The sequence below is a fragment of the Elephantulus edwardii genome, unplaced genomic scaffold, assembly GCF_000299155.1.
Source record: "Elephantulus edwardii isolate Elephantulus edwardi_28Jun2011 unplaced genomic scaffold, EleEdw1.0 scaffold00221, whole genome shotgun sequence".
In the NCBI taxonomy this organism is placed as follows: domain Eukaryota; kingdom Metazoa; phylum Chordata; class Mammalia; order Macroscelidea; family Macroscelididae; genus Elephantulus; species Elephantulus edwardii.
This window is the reverse complement of record NW_006399971.1, coordinates 3,201,844-3,210,664: the sequence shown is the minus strand read 5'-3', so window position 1 is coordinate 3,210,664 and position 8,821 is coordinate 3,201,844.

The window sequence follows — 8,821 nt, the reverse complement described above, 5'->3', positions numbered from 1 at the left end:
AAAAAAAAACAATGTATACTGAATTGAAACAGGTAAGGGAGAAAACTATTTAAAAGGGATATGTGATTAGGTATTACTATCATGACAGGAGTCCAGAGCGAAGGCTGCATAGTGGAGTGGACCTGGGGGAGGGTTTGTAAAACAATGAAAGAATTTTTCTTTTACTCCAAAAGGGTAGTGTACTAGGGGGGAGGGCTGGGAGAGGAGAAAAGTGCAACAATGAATGAATGGAAATCCAAAGTCTCTGTAAATTTTCCTTCAAATTAATAATAAATTTTTAAAAAACAACAACAAAAAAAATAAACCCCACAAAACAACAAAAATGGTTCTTAAGCCTGGAGTAAGTTATCCAAAACAGTGACAATGTACAATATCTCCTGAAGGCTGGAGAGGTCTGGCCCCTATAATTAGACGATTAAAAGAAGCTGGTCTAATTACTGAAATGACTTCTTATAACACTCCTATCCTGGCTGTAAAATAACCCAATGGTAAATGAAAGTTGTTCCAGAACTTGGAAACAATAAATGACATGGTTGTGCCTCTACATACATCCCTGTGGTTCCTAACCCTTATACTATAATAGGCAGCATTATAGCCAGTTCTACCTATTTCATGGTACTAGATCTTAATCTTCTAGTATGTAGTCCAACCTATGAGTCCTCAGATCAGGATACTTGAAGCACCTTAAACTTTTTAGGCAAAGAAAGTTTTAAAGTGCCCAAAGAAAAAGCCCAAATTTGCCTCCCTGAAGTTCATTTCTTGAGATTAATTTTGGCTTATAACAGTAGAAAGCTCTCCCCAGGTTGGGTTGAAATAGTACTCAGCCTATCTTCCCCAGTAACTTTTAAGCATGACAGGGTATTGCAAGATTGAAATTCCTTGATTTAGAGAGTTAGCCAAACTCTTACATGATCAATTAAGGGGGGTGGGAACCTGGAAAGGACTACTAAGCATTTGTACAAAAAAAAGAGGCCCTCATGTTGGGCTCCTGTGCTAGGCATTCCTAATTATAAGCCTTTTATTTTAAAACTATCTTCACTCTGTAACTTGGTTTCTGCCACTGTTAGAACATCTAGTTGGAATATCATTGTTTTAATTTTTGGCCCATGTATTTTTAACTTGTTAGTTAAATTTGTGTCTTCTAGGGTAAAACAGTTCCATGTTAAATTAATATACCTCCAAGGATATGAACCTGTATCCCTAAGCACAACTGATAGCAGTCCATCTAAGTCCCCAAATCAATCACCACAATAGTCTACATGTTTCCTATTGCCAAAGGGGTCCTTTAGAATAGTGAGAGATCTTTACCCTAGAACCTATAACACCCTTTTCCAATAGGAAGTAGCTAAGAGAATGTGATGCCACCCCCCCCCAATGAATTAGGGTGAAATCTCTCTCAGGGGGGGAATAACAGGGAATAGCAAAGGACATGCGTCCAAAGGAGATCAATTAGCAATATAACAATAGAAACTGACCCTCAAGGAATGTGGCTACATGATAATAAAAATAGACTCTCAAAGGAAAGAGAGTTAACACTCTTGTACCACAGTTAACACTCTTGGTACCAGCAGTCAGGAAATCAAAACGCGTATCGCGATGGGAAAGTCTGCCATTAGGGACCTCTCAAATGTACTCAGGAGCAACAGTGTCTCTCTGGAGACTAAGGTGCGCCTGATACAGGTCATGGTATTTGCAATCGCTTGCTTGTTATGCATCAGAGAGTTGGACAATGACTAGGGAGGACAGAAGGAGAGTGGATGCTTTTGAGCTGTGGTGCTGGAGAAGGGTACTGAATGTACCCTGGACTGCCAGGAAAACAAACAGATTCATCTTGGAGAGGATTAAACCAAGCTGCTCCTTGGAGGCAAGGATTCTGGGGCTTCGTCTGACATACTTTGGACATGTTGCCAGGAGGGACGGGTCCTTGGAGAGGGACATCATGCTTGGGAGGGTGGAGGGACAGCGCAGGAGGGGAAGACCCTCTATGAGATGGATTGATTCGGTGACTGGGGTAATCGGGATGGGTGTGTTAGAGGCGGTGCGGTTGGCGCAAGATAGAGCAGGGTTTAGAGCATAGGGTCGCTATGAGTCGGAAACGACTCGATGGCACATAACAACAACAACTCAAAGGAAAGTGGCAAAACAACAGACTCAAGGACAAGATAAATGAACTGGCCAAAAGTCACCATAGTCCATTAGAAGAAATGTACTAATCAGTTGTTTAAACCCCACTCCCTAACAGAAGATTTATAAACCCTTTAGTAAGATAAAAAGTGTCAGTCTGTCCTGATCCGTTCATAGTCTCTTATGAATGTATAATAAACCTGTTTCCTTCTCTTGCAAAAAAAAAAAAAAGATGTTAAAGAAAACTTAAATAAAGATCTATGGACTTTTACTTGGAAGATTTTATATTATTAAGGTAACCCATTCTCCAGGTACTATTTGTTGAAGAGAATCTCCTTTCCTATTTGGATGTATTCAGCACCCCTGTCAAAACTTAACTGGCCATAGATGTACAGGTTTATTTCTGGACTCTAGGTTTCCATTTCTCTGTATGTTGTTGCATGTCCTCAAGTCAGAATCGACTGACAGCTGACCCTCAAGGGGGTTATCAGAGGACGTAAATCCCACTGGAGGAGACTGCCCATCCTTCTGTGGAGCAGCTGTGGATTTGAACTGTGTACCACTAGATAGCGTCTTTCCATTAGGCCACCGGAGCTCCAATCTTATACTAGTTCCACTTTTTGATTACTGTAGTTTTGCTGTTGTGCACCATTGAGTTAGAAATGACCCATAGGTGATCATCCAGCAAGTTTTCAGGAGCAGTAAATTGCATGAGAGATTACCCATCCTTCTCTGGGATTGCAGCACATTTTACAACTAGGCCACCAGAGCTCCATAGTTTTGCTGGAAGTTTTGAAATCTGAAAGTAAGCTCTTTTCCTACAACCAGGAGAGAATAGTTAAATGGGACCATCTAAGAATCAAATCCATATTAAAAAGTTCTCCAACGTGGCAAAAAGGAAATCCACAGAAAGGGAAAAATATTTAGCAATTATACATCTTACAAGGAATTTGTTATGTGCTGTCGAGTCGCTTCTGACTCATAGCAACCCTATGTACAACAGCCCTAAACCCTGCTCTATCGCTTGCCAACCTTATTGTCTGACATACCTATGCCCATTACTCGAGTGACCGAATCAATCCATCTCATAGAGGGTCGTCTTCTCCTGCACTGTCCCTCCACCCTCCCAAGTATGACATCCCTCTCCAAGGGCTGATCCCGTCTTGCAACTTGTCCAAAGTATGTAAGGCGAAACTTCAGAATCCTTGCCTCCAAGGAGCAATGTGGCTTCACCCTCTCCAGGCTGAACTTGTTCTTCAACAGTCCATGGTATATTCAGTACTCTTCTCCAGCACCGTACCTCAAAGGCATCAATTCTCCTTCTATCATGCCTAGTCATTGCCCAGCTTTCTGATGCATAGCAAGTAATGGCAAAGCCCATGGCCTGTATCAGGCATACCTTAGTCTCCAGACTGACATCATTACTCCTCAGTACCTTGGAGAGGTCTCTGACAGCAAACTTTCCCAATGCAATTCTTTTAATTTCCTGGCTGCTGGTACCAAGAGTGTTGATTGTAGAGACGAGCAAACTGAAGCTGTCAAAAATCTCACTCTTTTCACCAGATATCGTGATGCAGCCAGTTACCCCAGTGATGAGAATCTTTGTTTTCTTGATGTTGAGCTTCAATCCATATTGAAGGCTGCAGTCCTTGACCTTCTGCAGCAAGCGCTTTAGGTCCTCCTCAGTTTCAGTAAGCAGGGTTGTGTCCTCTCAACATAGATTGTTGATGAGTCCACTTCCAATCCTGATGCCATGTTTCTCCTCATACAGCCCAGACTCCTGGATAATCTGCTCTGCATAGAGACTGAAAAGATATAGAGATAGGACACATCCTTGATACACACCTTTTCCAATTTTGTACCATGCAGTGTTTCCTTGCTCTGTTCTGACAACTGCATCCTGGTCCAAGTATAAGTTTCGCATAAGCACAATCAAGTGTTCTGGGATTCCCATTCTTCTCAAAGTCAGCCACAGTTTGTTGAGATCCACATAGTCAAATGCCTTTGCATAGTCAAGGAAGCACAGATAGACACTCCTCTGAACTCTCTGCTTTCAGCTAAGATCCATCTGACATTAGCTATAATATCCACAGTACCATGGCCTCTTCTAAATCCAACAGAAAACTTTAGGCAGTTCTCTATTGATAAGTCGTTTTTGGATAATCTTCAGCAGAATCTTGCTTGTATGTGATATTAATGATATTCGATAATTTCTGCACTCTGTTGGATCCCCTTTCTTTGTAATGGGAACAAAGATCTCTTATATCCGTAATTTATAGAATACTCCAGCACCTCAACAAGAGAAAGGTAAACCCAATCACAAAATAGACACAGGATATGAATACACTTCACCATTCAGATGGCAAACACACACATGAAGAAATTTTCAAAATCTCTAGCTATCAGAGAAGTGCATACTGTAACAACTGAGGTGTCATCACACCCCAGCAACATTCTTAGAAAGATGTCAGTGAAGGAGGGGGAAACCCTCAGTGAGATGGACGCAGTGACTGCAGCAATGGGCTCAAGTGTCAGAGATAATGAGGATGGATGGCACAGGATAGGACAGGATTCAGATCTATTGTTCATAAGGTCACTATAAATCACACTTGACTTGACGACACATAACTGGTGCTTAGTGGTAAAGAGCTGTGCTTTTATTAACCCAAAGACATGTGGTTTGAATCCACCAGCTGCTCCATCGAAGATGAGAAATCTCCTGTGAAATTTACTGTCTCTGAAAACCCACCGGAGGGTCAGCTATGAACTGGTTCTTACTCGAGGGTACATTAACAACTTTAAATCTGTATGGTGTTTTGAGTAGTGACATCTTAGTAATACTAAGTCTTGAAATCCCTGAATATAGGGTGTCTTTCTACAAGTATTATCTCTAAGGTTTTGTTTTTTTTAATTTATTCCTTCCCCTTTACAAACTATTGTGCTCTAAACATTCTGGTAGATGTCTATTGGTGCAGCTATTCAAGAGTTTGTCTGGAATATAAATCTCATCAATACAATTTTCTGTGGTAAGTATGAATATATTCAACTTTATTCAGTATGCTTATTCCTTTCCATTATGTTCCAGTTTACACTTCCATTGACACATTACAGAAGATCTAATTAGTGTTTTCTAAGAGAAAAAAAATTAAACCCTATGGGTTTTAGTTCTATTATAGCCTAGTAGTGTTAAGTTGTGCTGCAACCCCCAAAGGCATGTATTTCGAACTCACCAGCTGTTCCATGGGAGGACAGGCAATCTCCTCCTATGTGATTTATTGTCTCTGAAAACCTGTTGGGAGTGTCCACTGAGTTCTGACTTGATGGCATGCAACAATTCTCTTCAGAGGGAGCTCTGGGGGGCCTAGTGGGTATGATCTGCCAACACAAAGGCACTCAATTCAACCCCACCCAAAGGATAAAGAGGGGTAATCTGTGAAATATACTGTCTCTGAAAAGCCATTGGAGGGTCAGATACAACTTAGTTCTGACTTGATAGGACGTACAATGCACTTTAAGGAACTAGCACTCTTGTCAATGATGTTATGTGCTGTCCAGTCAACTGCAACTCATAGTGACCCTATGTCCTGAAGAAATCCACCCAACCCTAAGACAGTATCTGGCACACCTGCCCCCATCATCTCAGTCACTGAGTCAACTGATCTTCTCCTGAGTTCTTCTCTTGCATTGTCCCTCAACCCTTCCAAGCATGATGTCCTTCTCCAAAAGTTAATTATCATTGTAAGTAGTTTCTGCATTACTAAGCCATTCTTTCCTTGTTCTGAACTCACTGCTGTTAGGTTAGAACTCACTCATAGCTGAACCTCCAGCAGGTTTTCAGAGGTTATAAATCACATGGACAGTGGCCGCTCATCTTCATCCCCCAGAACAGCTGGTGGACTTGAAAGCTTGCAGTGGAGTCAGCAGCACAATTTTCTATTGACTCATTTTACCTTTTAAGTATTTTATAGTCTTTTTACTCCTTCTTGACAACATTTCGTATTCATGATTATATTCGAGTGTGATACTTTTAATTTCACCAATCTTGGATTACATAGAATTGAAAAATTAGTCAGGTGTGACTCATAGTAGCCCTATGAACATAATTTCTTACTAGTTTTCAAAGTTTTCTGTAAGTTTCAAAATAAACCATTACCACATCATTTTCTGATACACATTAACAGAACAGATTCATTCAGAAGAACTGATTTAATTTCATAGCAAAAGTTTATTGTTAGCGAGCTCTGGTGGCCTAGTGGCAAGGAGCTGCACCACAATCCTGAGGTGTGTGGTTTGAATCCACCAGATGCTCCATGGAGGACGGGCCAGTTGGATCCAATTTGACGGCACACAAGTTGGGAAAAAAACCCACAAAACCCAAAAGTGTAAAAAAAAAAAAAAAAAAAGTTACATGCCACTGAGTCACCTGTGACTCATAGTGACCCTATGTACAATAGCTCTGAACTGTGCCTTATCCTGAGCCAATCTCACTGACTCTGACACATCTAAGCCCATTTCCCAAGTTACCATGTCAATCTTTCTCACTGAAGGACTTCCTCACTTGTGCTGTCCCTCCACCCTTCCAAACATGATGTCCTTCTCCAAGGACTGGTACCTCCTGGTCACATGCCCAAAGTATGAGAGACAGAGCTTCCAAAATTCCTGCCTCTAAAGAGAAAATTGGTTTCACCTTCTCCAACACAGACCTATTTGTTCTCCTGGAGGTCCATGGGATGTTCAATACTCTTCTCAGCACAATTCAAAGGCATCAATTCTTCCATCACCCTTATTGTCTAGCTCTCTGATGCATAGCAAGTAATGGGAAAAAACCATGATCTGGATCAGGTGCACCTTAGTCTCTATACTGACATCATTGCTCTTTAGCACTTTGCAGAGGTCCTTGACAGATTTCCCTAATGCAACTAACCAGTCATTTGACTTTCTGACTGCTGGTGCTAAGAGTGTTGATTGTAGAGCCGAACAGCTGAAATCATTAACTTCAATCTCTTCAAGTATTATGGTGCTGCCAGTTGGCCTAGTGATGAGTCTCTTTTGCCTTCTTGAGGTTAAGTTTCAATCCATGAAGACATCCTGCAGCAAAGGCTTCAACTCCTTCTCAACTTCAGCAAGATTGTATCATTTGTGTAATGCAGGTTGTTGAGTCTTCCTCTAGTAATGATGCTACGCTCCTCCGCATAAAGTTCAGCCTCTCAAATGATGTTTCGAACATAAAAAAGGTATGGAGACATGATGCATCACTGACACAAACCCTTCCTAATTTTTAATTATGCAGTGTGTGTTTCCTTGCTCTGTTCTTACAACTGCCCCCTGGTCGAAGTAGAGGCTTCCCATGAAGTGTTCTAGGATTCCCATTCTCAGGGTTAGCCACAATTTGTTGTAATCTATAGTCAAATGCCTTTGCAAAGTCAATGTAACACAGACATTCCTCTGGTACTCTTTGTTTTCAGGATCCATCTGACATTGGCAATAATGTCTCTAGTGCCACAGCCTCTTCTAAACCCAGCTTGTGCTTCTGGTAGTTCTCTGTTAACATGCTGTTCCAGTCGTTATATTATTTTTTTAAGTTTCAGCAAGATCTTGCTTCTCTGTGATACTATCTGATTACACTCTGTTGGATCACTTTTGGGACAGGAATAAACATGGATCTTTTCCAGTTAGTTGGCCAGGTTTCTTGGCCCAGTCTGGTGAGCATGTTCAGGAGAGCATGTTTGTTGAAATATGTCAGCTGGTATGCTGTCAACGTCTGGCATCTTTTTTTGCCAATTCCTTCAAAGCAGCTTGAACTTCCTCTCTTATCGCCATTGCCTCTTGATGATAAGCTGCTTCATTAAATTCTTCGTGTCATCCAATTGTTTTGGTACAGTGACTGTGTTACTCCGTTATCATGTTTTAATGTGTCGTGGATCGTTGAATATCCTGCCCATAGAACTCTTAAATATTTCAACTTGAGGCTTAAATTTGTTCTTCAGTTCCTTTAGCTTAAGAAATGCCAAGTGAGTTTGGATCTTTATTTCCTGACTCCAGCTCTTTGCATGAAAACGTTTCACTGATTTCTGAAAACATACCTAAGATTAACAGAAAATTCAAAGAACCACTGTAAGCTTATCAAAATATCTAAATTCTTCTTGTAGTTTTGTCACCAGTTACAATGTTATGTGCCACTGAGTCATTTTGACTCACAGTGACCCTATACACCTGCTCTACTCTGTTCCAACTTCAGTCTCTGATACATCTACCCTCAATACCCCAGTCACTGAATAAATTCATCACATCAATGGTCTTCCTCTCTTCTCTGTCCCTCCACCCTTCCAAGCATGATGTTCCCTCTCCAAGGACTGGTACTTCCTTGCAACATGCCCAAAGTATGTCAGACGAAGCTTCATAATCCTTGCTTTCAGGAAGCAGCCTGGTTTCACCCTCTCCAGGACAAACCTGTTTGTTCTCCTGGTAGTCCATGGTACATTTAACACTCTTCTCTAGCACCACAGCTCAAAGGCATGAATTCTCTACCCCCTTGGTCATTGTCAAGCTCTCTGATGCATAGCAAGCAACTGTAAAGACTATGGCCTGGACCAGGGGCACCTTAAGTCTCCAGACTGACATTGGAAGAGGTCCCTGATAGCCAACTTTCCCAATGCAATTGGTCTTTCGATTTCCTGGCTGCTGGAACCAATAGTGT